The 15,983-nt window shown below is 36.4% G+C and overlaps 1 protein-coding gene across 6 annotated transcripts in view; it reads right to left on the reverse strand.

Annotated features, from left to right (window-relative positions):
* The window catches only part of LOC145965470 (uncharacterized), a 117,834-nt gene that overhangs the window by 45,320 nt on the left and 56,531 nt on the right, over positions 1 to 15,983 (reverse strand). The window contains exon 1 of one of the 6 annotated variants that reach the window (XM_083089054.1): positions 12,001 to 12,258. The exons of the other annotated variants lie outside the window; for them this stretch is intronic. The gene's annotated coding sequence lies outside the window, so the exon portion shown is untranslated. Of the gene's footprint in view, positions 1 to 12,000; positions 12,259 to 15,983 lie in introns of those variants that run through there. 6 annotated transcript variants of the gene reach the window in all.

The following is a 15,983-nucleotide window of genomic DNA, read 5'->3' on the forward strand; positions in this document are numbered from 1 at the left end:
CCGACTTTCGAAGCAAAACTCAATCTTGTCAACAATCTAATCGATAAATCAAACAGCCGTGTTGATGTTTCTTGTCAAGGATTCGAAATCTATCTCGCGTCCACATCTATATCACTTGATACTTGACATTCACAAAATATTATTCCAAATAAATATATAATCCAAATATACGCTCGCCTCATTCATCGAGCACAATAATCTACCTTCGAAAAAGTCCCAAAAATTTTCAATCTTGCACATCTTCCAATTTTCCGATCCACACAAATCCTAGTATTACTCGCGAAAAAAACACCAAATTATTAAACTACTAAACAACTTTTAGTCACACTCGAAGAACCAGAGGTTGCTGAAAAATTTATGCAACACTGGAACTTTAGATAAAAGATGGTCGAGTTACTCGTGACACACTCGCACTTTCGTCGAACCCCCTTAATTTCTTCACACTTATCACTGCACGAATCCTCTATCCTCCTCATCTCCTATTTACTTTGTCTAGAGCACTGCTTCTCCATCGATGAGAGGGTAACGCCTTTCCGCGGGAGAGAAAACACGCGTTCGCGATAACACGCCAGTCGAGGAATCCTCTCTCGCGCACTTCTGCCGACGTCACCACTTATCGCGTAGGAAAGCACCTTGCATCATGAACGGCGTGTATCCACGCAGCCGTCACCTAGTTGTCGCGAGGCACCGTCTTTCCCCCTCCCACCCTCCTTCGTGCGTCTCCCTCCCGGCGCGTCTAGAGCCGCTCCCCCTCCCTCGCACGCGTCGCCTCCCTCCCTCTCTCTCTCGCTCCGCCGATAGACCGCTTCTTCTCTCCTTATCCCTTTCCTCCTCCGCGTTTACGTTGGCCGCTAAACAAGCAGCGTGCACATGTATGTGAAGGTGATGTATGACACGTCCGCGTGTGCGTCGTACACGTATGCACGCACACACGAGCGCGCTGGAACAGAGGCTCGCAATCGGTAGATGTGGCGAAATTTTTGCTCAACCTAGTTGGCGGCGATTTTTCGAGCTTATATCATTTCCTCGCCATTTTTAAATTCCCGACATTTATTTATTCTCTTCGCACTCGCATCACGCTGCATTTATTACCATCGCCTACATTTACACGCACATTATCGATATGTTTATGCGAGTGTATCTTTCACACTTCGCGAGAGAGGCGATACCTTCGTTATCTCGTGTCTTTACTGGAAGTGGGCCCTCATTTTTATTTAATTCGATTAAATTCGTTTTAATTAAACTGAAGTGTCGCACTGCACCGGAGGAATTTGCGCGGTGTTTATTACTAAGGCCGAGAAAACGCGCGGATTCTGCTCGCGCGTGCCAAAGATGCCGGATAGACGCCTCGGGGAGCTCGAGTGCGTCGCGTCGCGTTGCGTTGCATTTCGTTGCGTTACGTCGCGTCGGCGCTTTTCGCGCCGCGCGAACGTCATTCGTCTGACTCTCGATGTTCCACGACTACTGACCGTCAATGTGTACCTAATGCGAGGGAGACACCTGAATTTATAGAATCTAATTAGAAAGATTTTTTGTTTGCCAAAAATTGCTGCCTAATATTTTTGGGTCAAGGATTAAAAGGCTATTAAATTTCCTGTAAATCACTTTGGGGTCATTAGATCCGTGTATAAAAAATAAAAGGGAATAATATAAAAAAGACAAGTGTATATTTATAAAAATTAAAGGAAAAATAATATATTATTCACATACGTGTATTATTATTAAATATAAATTATATATACAATATTATAATTAAATAATTTTCTTTTCTATATATTTAATAAATTTATTCCCACAAATTTCTTTTTGCAATATTTTCGCATGAATAACGCGAGAAGGAAATAATATAAAAGACATGTGTATATTTATAGGAATTAAAGAGCACAGAAAAATAATATAATATTATATTATTCACATATTATTATTCTTTTCTATACGTTTAATAAATTTACTCCCACAAATTTTTCTTTACAATATTTTCGCATGAATATCGCGAAAAGGAAATAATATAAAAGACATGTGTTTATTTATAAGAATTAAAGAGCGCAGAAAAATAATATAATATTATATTATTCACATATTATTGTTCTTTTCGTTTAATACATTTACTCCCACAAATTTCTCTTTACAATATTTTCGCATAAATAACGCGAAAAGTCGCTTTGTCTGTATTTCTGTAGAAATGCAAAGTTATTATCTATACAATTTATATCCTTATACAAGAATATTCAATATCAATAAAAATAATATCCTCTCGAGACAATTTCTTTAATAAATTTCAAGATTGCTTTGTCTTAATCATTATTTATCGCACGCTTTTATAACTTTTGTACTGTAAATGTCTCTGTGCTACTTTTATATTTTAATATTCCATAGTTCTTTTATTTACACATACATACATAATATAAACAACTATTTAAAAAAAATATGTAAAACAATTAAGTAAAATTAATCGAAACAAAATTAACATTTCTGATATCATTTAAAATTATTATAACATCAATTGGCTTTAATAATTAATAGTTTCTTTGAAAAAAAAATGAAGAGAACACTGTTTTTATAGAGTGCCTCGCGTGATAGGAGAGGATAATCGATGTTCAATCGTATCCAGGGAAAAAGAGTATAGAATCTCGAAACGCGGCCCTTGGCTTCAGCTTCGCTCTCGACGGAAACATTATTATACTCGAGAGACGAAGCAGCCTCGCGTGTCTACGATGGTCTCGAGCTGTAGAGCTGAAATCGCGAAGGAAACGCGGACGAAACGTAGCGCGCCCGAGCTCTATTCGATATACCTTCGCTTACGATCGTCCTTGACACACTTCCGCTCACCCGTCCCGCGCTCCGAATCGATGCGATCGCGGAAGTTACGCGCGCAATATACAGCCGACAGCTCTTTATCCCTCGTACAGGGTGTTCCAAGCCCTACCCCCTTCATTCACGAGCCGCGAAATATCAATTCCACCTGCAACGGTGTCGAGATACACGAGTTGCGAGAGAAACAAAAGACGTAAACAGAGAAATTAAATTTCACGCTCGACGTAGGTTCAAGTACCGATGACGGGGGAAACAATAAATGTACATATCTCGTTTCAATCACACAACTTTCCGACAATAACGACACTGGCACTGGCAGAAATACCCGCGTTGCGCCAAATGTGTATCTATAACGCGCACGTGCGATGGATATAACTCTCGTACGTCAAACGCCTCGCATATTAACGCCCTCGAAACGGGGGGAGCGTTCCATTTGTTACTTCAGCCTCGACAATCCGCGTTTTCCTCGAACGAGAAAATATAACTTATTTTTCTAACGGTCTAAAAAAAAAAAAAAAAAAAAAAAATTAATGACCGCTTAAAAACCTCGAGCGAAAACCTCGTACTTGGCGCTCCGTGTTTCGGCGCCGCGGCACCGACGAGCGTCGTCATCCTGCGGCCGATCTTCCTCGCGGTTCGATCTCCCGCACGACGCCCACGCACGAGCCCCGAAGACGCTTGAGCCGTTGACGCACGTCGACGAGAGACGACGAGGCGAAGCAGGCACCGACGCGGCCCGCTCCGACTTGGCGCGGCCGAGTATCGCTTGTGGGTCGAGACTCGTATATGCGGGACCTGTACACCCCGCGTGTAATATAGGTCAGTGGGCCAGGGCGATCGCGGACGGCAACGCGGACGTGCGCGTTGCTGCTCGTCGCTGCGCTGCCTGTTTGCCTGGCCTGCACCTCCCCTCCCCCCCTCCTCCGCCGCCTCCCTCTCGGTGCATCGCGCGGGACTCTAATCTCCATCTCGGACTTTAAATTCCTCGCGACGAGGATTCGTCCTCCCCCGCCCTCCTTCTCCTCTCGTCTCGTCGCGAAAAACGGTATATCTGCATCTGCGACGATATTTACGAATGTTTGACCGGGTACTATTGATCAAAGGACTCGCCGACAACGGTCTCGCGACAAGCAATGCCTTGCGATAGAGATGGTAGATATGTAAATGAAATGTTGCGCGGAAAATGAGAATGATGAATGTTCGCGTGGAAGACTGGAAATGATGAATGATCGCGTCGGGGATCCCCGTCGCGTATCCCTCCCCCCCGCGTGCGAAGTGAACAGACATTTTTGAAAATAACTCGACTGCGTATCCTTTAGGTCGAAATGTTATATATAGGAAATAGTTGAATATAGATTTTATCGATAGGCAAGTTTATATATTGGATATCGAAGGCACAATGGACGCTTGTATGTCTGCAAAATATGTACCGTTAATATGTCGTCGCGATACGATCAGCTGATTTCGCGAGGAATATTTTCTATTTTACTATTTCATATGTAATATATTACTATTATTATTTAATTTATAATTTAATATATAATAAAAATATAAAATAATATAAAATAAAATTATATATTATAAGATAAAATTATATAATATAAAATAAAATTATAAAATTATATTATTATTTAATTTAATATATAATTTTATTTTTGTAGGTACAATATCATTGATATTATTTCGATGAATACCAATATCTTGCAACGATATTTTGCATTATTAATATGCAAGCTGATATCGAGGAAACGGAGACCCACAATCCCTCGTTTTTAAAACGCCTATAAAAATAAGGCTTGCATTTTCTTGAATATGCATGTATAATATTTTATGGAAATAAATGTAATAAATCAACATTAATTTGCAACCTGCAATTTTCATGATAATTGTGAAAGATTAAAAGTATGTTACAGAGGGTATAAAAATACATCGTCGTACAAGTAAAGCAAGCTTCATTGGAGTATCTGATCGATAAATTGTACTAGCATATAAAAAAGTATAGTCGAAGGTTAATTCCAGGAGGATTCTTCACACGCGATTTGCATTTTATTCTTACCTTCATCACTCTGGATATTCTAACCCCCTCCCTCCCCTCCCCTTGTTCCTCTCTATCAATATTTTATCCGTTAACCATGTACGATACATGATGAACGCATGTATAGAGAAAGTAAACGATTTATTTGCAGTAAAGGAATGTAAAAAGAAACCAAAAGTACAAGCGGCTTAACTCCGTCTGCGCGCCTCCTCCAACGTCTCTCGCGAATGCTGTTTTATTTTTAATAACGTCTTATACGCGCCGAGAAATTGCGGAAAATTTAATTTCATCGTCTCGATGGAATAAATAAAAGACATGAATAGCAAGTGGCCAGCATCCGACCGATTTAAATATTTTCCAGCAGCGTACTCCTTCGACGAAGTGCAACGACGTTGCAATCTCTGCAGAGAAAAAAAAAGAGAAAGGAAAAAAGAAGACGAGTGATGATAGACATGTAACTCTCGAACGCGAAATTAATATCGATAACCGAAATGAAGCGAGATTCGCGCTCGATATTGCTTTTTCTTATCGAATAAAAGTACTCTCGATCGAAATGAAAAAAACGCACATATAAATTTTGCGCGGTAAATTTTTTTTTTTTTTTTAATTTAGCAGCTTTAATTAATTTTGATCATCGTCATAGAACATGTTAGTTAATATTGACATGCCTTTATTATCGTTTAACACGCCTATTCGACCCTTATCTCGTGTCAAAGATCTCTTTATATTAGTCAAATAAAACCTAACCTTGACGTCAAACAATCATATTTAGAACTAATTACGACTAGGGAGGATTATGACGTATTAAAGAAATATATTCGTTGTTCTATCCTATTTATCCTAAGATTTGCAAGTTTCGTGTCGTAAAAGTTTATTCGATGCATTTATTTTTTTCGCGAATTCTCGCGGCGCATTTATTAACTCGATCGCGAATCGCGTGAATATTAAGAATAATATTCAAGCTTAATTTAACTATTACTTGCCGCATTAATTTTCGAATTGTAACTGCGCGCAACTACAGTTTATTGTACATAATTTTCTGTCGATTTTATGTGGATTTCATACATAATAACATAGTTTAGATGCTAACTAAATTATAACTATTTATTAATATTGCTATCATCATTAATATAAGTTTCTTAGAAGCCAAACTTATCAATTCCACTTTTTACAAGTTTCTTTATTTTAATACCAAAGCAATTTATTTTATTTGCGATCAATGTTAATGCAACATGACTAAAATGTCTTTAATCAGAAGTCTTAAATCATACAATAAATTAATATTTTCATTATGCGATTAAAAATTAAAACTTATTTCAAAAAATTAATAAGCTCAGATTGATAAAAATGGCGATGCTTTTAAGACGCCTTATATAAAAATCCATCGTTTGTTCATAGCGACAATCGCACTTTCATGGACGAAAACACCTGTTCTCGCGACGATCAAACACGGCGAGATATCACGTATCAATCGTAATGATACGACTCACAATATTCGTGCATTTTCACATGAGACAATCAAGAGATACGAAGGGGATTGCGTCGTTTTTATCTGTCGAGATTTATGCGCAGTAGATATAGACAGCCATTTCATGAAAAATCACTCCATTGTCCACGTCTGAGGAGATTAATATAAAATTCTACGAGATTTGTGTGGAAACAAAATGATTCCGAATATGTATATAAAATAGAGATGTGTTAATATTATACATAAATATCAAAAATATTAGAAATTTACTAAAAAAGAGCTATAAGGTTCTACATATTAAATTTATAGAGAAAAAAATATACGTGTATAAAAAAATTATTTCTATAGGTAAAAAAAAATTGGTTCCCATTAAAAAAAAATCTTTCTCATAATTTCATTCATGCAAAAAGTTTTGCAACATTTAATTTATTATAAATTTGTATATTCAAACATTTTCTTTTCCCATCTATTGCTTGATATGCTTGAAAAAGCGGTAATGCTCTTTTGATGTAACCTTACGTTCTATCACCTTGAAATACTCTTTCACTTTTACTACTATGAGAAATAGAGATCTTACGTTTAAAAAAGATACTTTAATACGATGTACGAATATATTTAGCCATAAAACACTAATCGAAAATACGATAAAATTTAAAAAAAAAAGAAGTCTTCGATTTTTAAGCGATTAAAGGGCGACTGGCTCCAGGAATGAAGTATACCGTTATTCGCGTATCCAGCCACTTTACGTAGCCGCAAAATTACATACTCGAAATCAACGCGTTTTCGGGTCGAAATGGCGCGGCCAAAGTTAGGTGTTAATCGACTTCGCGAATCGGAGTCAGTGGCGATCCGTAGAAGGTGATCGCGCATTTAAATTGGTCGAGGTCTCTCGGTTACGCTCGAGTAGTAACATACTTCCCCGGTCTGGCTATGCAGCTGTAAACTGTTCTGCAGACGCGAGCGCAGCCACGGCCATCGACCAGAGTTCCCTCCGCTCGCGTATACACGGTGTCCCGGAAAACCATCTGCTAGTTTTAAACGACTCTTCAATCGATCTTCAGCCGACTTTTGCTTTCGAGATAACGGAATGACAAGAGTATTTTTTTTTTCAATTTTTTAGATGAGAATTTTTCTTAATATTTTTAATCATTTTATTAAAAAATATTTTAACTTAAATGAATCTTTATTGCTTTACTTCTCAATTTTATTGCGAATATTTCTAAAAATATAAATTTAAGAATTTTTCGCATCACGCGGAAAGTTAAAAAAATCTTTTAAATCTTTATATCAATATTTTTCTTAATATTTTTAAATTTAAAAAATTCTTTTTATTAATATTCTAATAATTTACACCGCAATCGAATATAAAATCCTTTTTGCTGAAAAATATCTATTGTCAGTTTGGAGAGTCCGCGATTGCGGGATACCCGGTAGATTCGAGGCACTCCGTATACACCTTTCGCCAATCCAGTCTTCCTACAGAGTTCAGGTTCACACTCGCGTGCCCTCCTTTATCACTGGAACGCGAGGGAAGGGAACCCTAAAATGCCATGCATTTTTTCGGCCTTCGCGCGTCGCGTAAAGTTGATTCATCAGAGAAATAGAAAGTCCTATAATACGCGATTGTAAGCAAAGTTCGCGGAGCGACGCAAATATCAATGCTATTCTTAGCTTTATTTATTACAATTGCGTGATAGCGGTCTTGCGCAATGTTTATGTAAGGAATAAAGATAGCGCGAACGGAGAGCGACCCGCATTTTTATAAGGAATTTTAAAAGCTTTGCTCCCTCCCCTTTTTGTTTTTCATTCGTCCCGATTGCATAACGACGTGCAGCTTGCATAACACGAATTACACGAAATGCTATTTCGATTCCATTTGTGTATGCAATTTAATCTTCTATCGTCCAATACAATTTTCACGTCACGTACCGGTTTTCATTATCGTCTCGTTTCTTCTGCGTACCTTATATATTCTACCGTTATTTTTATTGCTCATATAAAATCATTAATAACCATATTGTAAACAAAAAATTTTTTAATAAATATCTAGCACTTCGAGATTAGAATTTTTCCGTTATTCGGATTTTTAGCGCTTTACCATTCCCCCTTTTTCCCGGAATAAGTTTTTTACTTTGACACACATACCTCACGATCAACGGTACCTACATCTCGATTCTCTCACCGGCATCGGTTGAGCGATGCGCTGGATCTCCCACTGATCGAGAAACGATGATAATTGTGAAAGTGAATTTAGTTACTGGGTGAAAACAGCCGATCCGTCGAGAGGCGAACATGACACGGTGACCAAATTCAGTCCTAAGCCTGAAAGCCTCGACCCTCAGAAATTTTGCACGTTTTAAAATCGCGAAAGGATGTTGTAAGATGGCTTTAATTTTTCGTAAAAACATCTTGGAGAAGTTTCAGAGAATTAAATCAACAATAAAAATAAAAAAAAATCTCCATCTAGTTTCTATTATTAATTTTTCGCTTGTGAAAAGTCACATTAATTTAAAAGAATTTTATTAAATGCATATAAAAGCTAAGATTTTATAATTTTATATTTTATCGAAAGAGTTGAATTGAAAAGTATTTTTCTTTCAATTAAAATTGAAAATATTTTATTATATTTTTCTTCAACAAGTATCAAAACAAGTATCAAAAGTATTTTTCTTTCAATTAAAATTGAAAATATTTTATTATATTTTTCTTCAACAAGTATTTTTCTTTCAATTAAAATTGAAAATATTTTATTTATCATTCGAAAAATGAAACATTTTATTGAGCAATATGAAAAATATAGATTCTTGTAGTACAGCAAGAAAAGCACTAAATGTAACAAACGCGGCCTGATCTAAGTTTTGTTTGCTTAACGCGAAGATCGCGGTCAATGTCAACGTGAGATGAGAATTGGAATAAGCACATCCAGAGCTAAGATGCATGGCGAGAACACGAGTCCAATATATCACACTACCCACTCAATATTCCAAAAAAAAGCTCCGCTATTCCAAGAATAACTGCTTGAAATTTTGGTTAAGGTTCTGACACAAAGTGCGTGTAGAAATTATTTAAAGTGAATCTCTCTAAATTATCTACAGTAAAAGTAAGCAGAATATAAAAAGTATAGAATATATCCTTTTTAAACCGAATAAAAAAATACACGCGATAATTTTAGCTCCTCTCTTTAAGTATTTCTATAAAAATACTTTATCTTCTTTTATTAAAGAGAAGAGTACGGATTGAGATATTGGTATCCCTCTTTCGCAATTTTGAAATCTGGTCAGCTTAAATAGTCCTTCACACCGTCCTTTTGTCTTCTTTGCCTTCCCTTTTATTAGGGACTCAGTTCGAATACCCTTCGCCCGGCGATAAAACTCGACTCAGCGATTACGCAACGGATTTAATCCCGGACAAAATAATTCGGGAATATCGAAACTACGCTCCAAGTGATTTTTTTTTCTTTCCGTGGCCGCATCACTTCAATTTTGCAAACGTTCATGGACTTTTATTTATACGTAAACATGTTCCTTAATTGAAAATCAATCTTAATTTAATTTAATTTAATTAATTTTATTTTAAGACCTTCAAATTTGAAGCATAAATGTGATTTATATGCTAATTATAAGCGACAAAGTTGCTGCTTCAGGTACTCGAGAGACATATTATCTGAATTTTGCTTATCTTATAAATACGAGAACTTATTATATTTAACGTCAATGTTATTTTTTTGAAGATGACAAATTAAATTTTTTAAATATTATAAGGCTAGCAATGACGTGAGATATTCTCCATCCGATACATTCATAGAGTCCAAAATTCTAATTATTTACGCTGTCGCTCAAGTGGGCAAAATTCAGTACTTAAATTGAAAATATACTCTTCAAGAATTCTAGAACTCTTTGGAATGCATAAGCTTTTCTACGAAAATGAATTTTGGTATTCAATATCTGCTCGCTTGCAGGTGGGATGACGATGATAAATCGCGTATCCGGAGCTCTTGTCGAAAGACGTGTCTCTCCGGTGAAATTGAAAGCAGAATATAGTAGAAACACGTGTTCATACGTCACAATCAATCAAGCGGGGATTTCAATGACGACGACACCGCACTTCAGTTATTTGTGTCTCATAAAATTGATTTTAAGATACACGATATATCCCCCCCTCTCCTGCAGTTTATGAAAAAATTCCAAGAGAAAAATTGGAAATATTCAATTCAACCAAACTTTAAAGGTGATAACAAATGTAGGTCTACTTTTGTCAGAGACACGATTCGTGTATCAAGTTTTTAAATATTATCGTAAAAGAAATATTTTAAATAATTTTATAATATTAAAAATCCTAATAATATTATATAATTATAACATTATAATTATAATTAGTTAATTGATTATATGAGAAAAAATATATAATACATAGATTATTTTTCCGATATGTAATAATAAATAATTTTTAACATTAATTAATTATAATATTAATTAATGTCATAATATTATATATAATATTTTATTACATTTTAAATAATATAAATTAAATAATGTAATTTACATAATGCGGCGTTAGATACACTATTTTGCATAATATAATTATTATTTAGATAATAATTATATTATGCAAAATATATATAGGGAATTTTAATTATTATCTATTAATCTATTAATTTATTTTATATAAGACACTTATTTAATTTAAATATTAAATTTTTCAAATATTTATGTGACATTCAAATTATATGCAACTCAAAATATTTATAATGTAGTTTATAAATATATTACCTTTTATTTTTTTTCATTTTATTTAAGATAGAATAAAAGATATAATAGAAAAATTCAAGACATTTTAAAAGATATTAGATTTCTGTTTAAAGCAGCATAGTTAAAATTACTGTCCTCTCCTTACCAGAAAAATAATCATGTATTATACATTTTTTCTTATGTATTATATATAATCAATTAACTAAATATATCTTATAATTGATTGAAAATTATGTAATGTGATTATAATATAAAATCATCATAATTTTTAAATCGCATCATAAACAGAAGCTGACATATTTGACATATTTACAAACTTCGTGACAAAGATAAATTCTTTAGACATATTCCACTCCCTGGGGGGGGGGGGGGAATCGTAACCGAAGACACGTTGACAAATTTAATATCGGACGCTATCAACATGGCGTCAAACTTGGCGAAAGGAGTTAAATCAACAGGTCCTCGGTGACAAATGCACCTTGAACTGCGCTTCAAGCTAGTTCTCCAACGCGCCGAAAACTTGAACGCACCGAATCAAGACAGAATTATACAGGGTGTCCCGAAACTATCGCTTGATATTTTAAAGGCAGATTCTCTGGCCAATTTAAAAACGATTTTTCCTCAGCGAAAGTCGAGGGAGATCATTATTTTTTGCATATTCCTAATTTTTGTCATCATGTATCTTTCTAACTAAGCCTTAAATTAAAATTCTATTAAAGTAAACTCTAAAATTAACTAAAGAATGTGACTTTATTAATATTTTATTCCCATAAGCCTTAGTTTGCGAAAAACCCTTTATTTTCAATCGTTTATAACTCGAAAACTATTAGTGCCGCGACATTTTCGCTGAGGAAAAATCGTTTTTAAATCGGCCAGAGAATCTGCCTTTAAAATATCAAGCGGTAGTTTCGGAACACCCTGTATAGCATAAATACCTTTCTTTTCCGGAAACGTCGTTCCCTCTGACTACGATGCCAAATTGCTTTCCTTCTTCCCCGCATCTCTCCACACTTTCCTACCGCACTTTACAACACACTTCTGTCCCATCGAACCGTAATAATTCCATCAGGACGAGTCCCGTAAATCGAAAACGAGCGAAAGCTTTACCGTTTGTTTTCCCGCTGCGGATATCACGCGACAAGATGGCCGCCACAGGTGGCATCGCAGGGCCCTTAAATTCGCCTCTTCCTCCTCTTCACAACCGACGGAAGAAAGCGCGTCGGCCGAGCACGACGAAGACGGAGCGGGAGATGGAATTCGCGAAACAATATTTAATACCCGCAGCTCGAGCATGGCTGATATAAGACGAAATATGCTAATGGTAAATACGACGCAACACACGAACATGACGCGCGCGCAGCGAAGATCGGACTGGGAAGGGAGGGAGGGGAGAGCGTGGCCGGGACGGGTTGGGCGGGGAGGGGGGAAGACGCACGCGCACGGCGTTACCATGTCAACGGGCAAGACGCGTCGCGCGCCTCGCCGCCGATGACGTAACCGCGTCTTTGCGTCACGGAACGTCAGGGGGGAGGAAGGGCGACCCCGAGCGGGGCGGGAAGGGTGAGCGGGCGAGAGATGGCCCGATACGACGGGGAAGAGAGCGCCGATGGTTTAGGCTCGCGCTTGTAGGGCACGACGACTGTACGGTTATGTAATCGACGGACGTCGGGATGCGGTGGATCGATCATTTTCACCGTCGAAAAAAGGGCCTGCGCGCCGATTGGACGGCCCCGGGCTGGGCGCGAAGGTGCCCCAAGGATCCTGTTAATGGTCGAGTTGCGCAGGGACACCTCTATTCCGAGTCCAGCCGGAACGATAGCGCTTCCGGTCCGAGCTCTTGAAATATTATTTTCAGATATACGCTACACGCGTTGATGCTCGTTTTTGTAATAATTTTACGTATTACTAGAGAGTGGATTAAAAAAAATTATCTATTTACGTGCGTCTGTTTTCATTTAATAATGCATATTAAATTTAATCTGAAATATACTAGGTTGAGATTCGAGATTTTTTATGATGAAATATGATTTGAAAAACTTGTATGCATGTTTAGAAAATAAAAGAAAATATACATGAAACAATATATAATTTGAAAATAAATGATGCTTAAAAATGCCCACAGTTAATCTTTTATTTCATGTACAAGATTTTGATTACGATCTAAAATAATTGTCGAAATTTGCTAGCTTTCCTAGTTCTATAAAATCATACTGTACAAAAAAAGCACTTGTAGCTTACCTCGAGAGCTTTTCAAAACACTATAATAAAGTATTTTTTTATCGAGTACTTTTCGAGTTATGAGACTTGAAATAATCTTTTAATTTTACATAAACCATAAAAAATATCTAGTAAAATATTCATTTTTCGATTATCTTATCTTAACTTTTATGTACAAAATAATGAGAGGAATCAATTGATGTAAAGAAAACACATAATTGTTTCGAAAAAAAATATGTAATTGTTAATTGCAACTCGATAAAAGTACTCAATGAAAAAAATACTTTATTACAGTGTTTTAAAAAGTTCTCGAGGTAAGCTACAAGAGCTTTTTTTGAGAAGAGATTGCCCTGACACCCTGATTAGATTAATATAACGTCAATATTTCCTTTCGTCCTCGGTAAAAAAAGTTTAGTTTCTCAACATTATAATAGCAGCTTTCATACGTTTAAACAGCCTTGGATAACTAATTTTGCCGTTAACTTGTTCGAATATAATTTCAGACTCCTTTACGAAATAGGCTGTCCAATTATACAAAAGTACGAAGTAGAAATTATGAGGCAAAAATTGGAAAATCAGCGAAACGTGAAAGCGTTGCGTAGGATGTCGCAATTAGGAATTCCCGGGCAATTTTTTTACGATCTCGGAGGCCTCCGGGGTTAATCGACCGACATGTCGTTCATCAAGGCAGGGTGAACGCCACCCCTGATCTATTTTTCACGAAAACTTTCCCTAATCCGGGCCGGCCACGCGACACCGAAAGGGCAACATCCGAAAATTGATTGTAGGTCTCACGTACATTATTACTCCTTAGATGTTATCGCCTTGAAGGTGACAAAATCACGCAATTTTTTTCAAAGGGCATATCCAAAAATTGACACAAGTTTCATCAACTTTATCGATTGTTATTTTGTTACAAATATCTCAAACATTTTGAAATAACGAATTATTTTCATATGGCAGATAATGTAAATTACATAGAACACGTCTTTAAACAGCAGATATCTATTACTAAAATAATGAGTCACGTGTGTATTTTATCTCAGAGTTTCAATTTTAATGTTATGTGTATCTTATGGTGAGAAGGAGTCAACGTGAGGCGCTGAAACTCGTTCCTTGTAACAATTTCAAATTTATTATTTCCACATTCCTGTTTACGTATACTGGAAATTATAGATCCGATGGGCGATGAAAAAATTCCGATCCAGTCGATACGATTGCGATACACATTCCGATCGTTCGCCTCGCTCAGAAAATCACAGAAAAGCGCGGTACGGGTTCATTTCCCATGGACTCGCGCGTGACTAGGATGATTGTCGCGGTTTGAGCGATATTTAATTACACACAAGAGAGGATGAGGTGCAAGCTACGACTGAGGCAATTATTATTTTTAATGACATGGCTGCGGGAAGAACGCAAGTCGACTGGTGCCATCGATGGAGGCATAAGCCTCCTTAAAATGAACTACGACGAGAAGAAATTATGCCGCGAAATAAAGGACACATGACTCCCGAATTTGACAAGACTAGCAATGCTGAATAAGACTAGCAATGATGTGCAAAATCATCTTATTACCTCGCGTATATCATATCCTTGCGTTTTCCAATTTATGTTGTATATATGATATAATTTAAATACATATATCTCACATATCTTGTTCGTCCTATCTTATGCAAAATTTATAATTTCGCATATTATATTATATTTAATGCCTCTCGTATATCCTATTTTAATGTCTCGTACGGACAAAATTTTCCAGTATCTTGATGTCCTATGCCTTGTATCTCTAGTATCTCGTGTCCTGCAATTTGTAATCCTCATAGAGACTACACTGCACTTCCTCTTAATTAAAGGCTTGAAACGAAAACAAGATTAGAGTGATAGCAATGATTTTGAGATAAAATATAAGCTATTTTTGCATACGATATAACTAGATTATATTTTTAGCCGCCATCTTTCTAGATTTTGCATTCTTTTGCACCTAATCGCGTTTCAAATCGTCCATTAGTATCTGCAAATAATATATTATATTCATATTTAGAAAATAACTTGTTTGCATTATATATATTTTTGTAATTATATATTTATATATTTTATATATATAAAAGATAATTATTTTGAGTTTCTCTTTAATGTTATACATTTGCGTCTTTTTGCACCTAATCGCGATTTCAAATCGTCCATTATTATCTGCAATAATATATTACATTCATATTTAGAAAATAATTTGTTTACATTTTTAATTATATATTTATATATTTTATATATATAAAAGATAATTATTTCAAGTTTCTCTTTAATGTTATACATTTTATATCTTTTATCGTAATTATACGTCTACGCAGCGCCCTACATCAGAAATATCTCATTTCCACAAGTGATTCACGAGCGCTTTTCACCGTGTCATCTTCATCCTCCTCATCGCCGCGGTATAATAATTACGGCTCTGCCTTAACGAGCCGTCTGTACGTAACATGTACGGGGCCCGCGCGGTCGTGCGTATCAATATTTACGTAGGTGGAGGCACTTACTGCCGCGGGGACGGTATTGTTCGCGTGTCGTAGAACCGGCCGTATCGTTTGTTTAACGCGGCGGAGACCCGTCAATTCTACCGACTTCGACATTGGCAGCCCCGGTAAAAGTGATTCCGGCTACGCAGCGTTATCGAATCACTTTCGCAAAGTGAGTTACTCCTCTCTCT

Source organism: Camponotus vicinus, unplaced genomic scaffold, assembly GCF_025532165.1.
Source record: "Camponotus vicinus isolate PSW18456_S1 unplaced genomic scaffold, iyCamVici1.0 SCAF_14, whole genome shotgun sequence".
Taxonomy (NCBI): Eukaryota; Metazoa; Arthropoda; class Insecta; order Hymenoptera; family Formicidae; genus Camponotus; species Camponotus vicinus.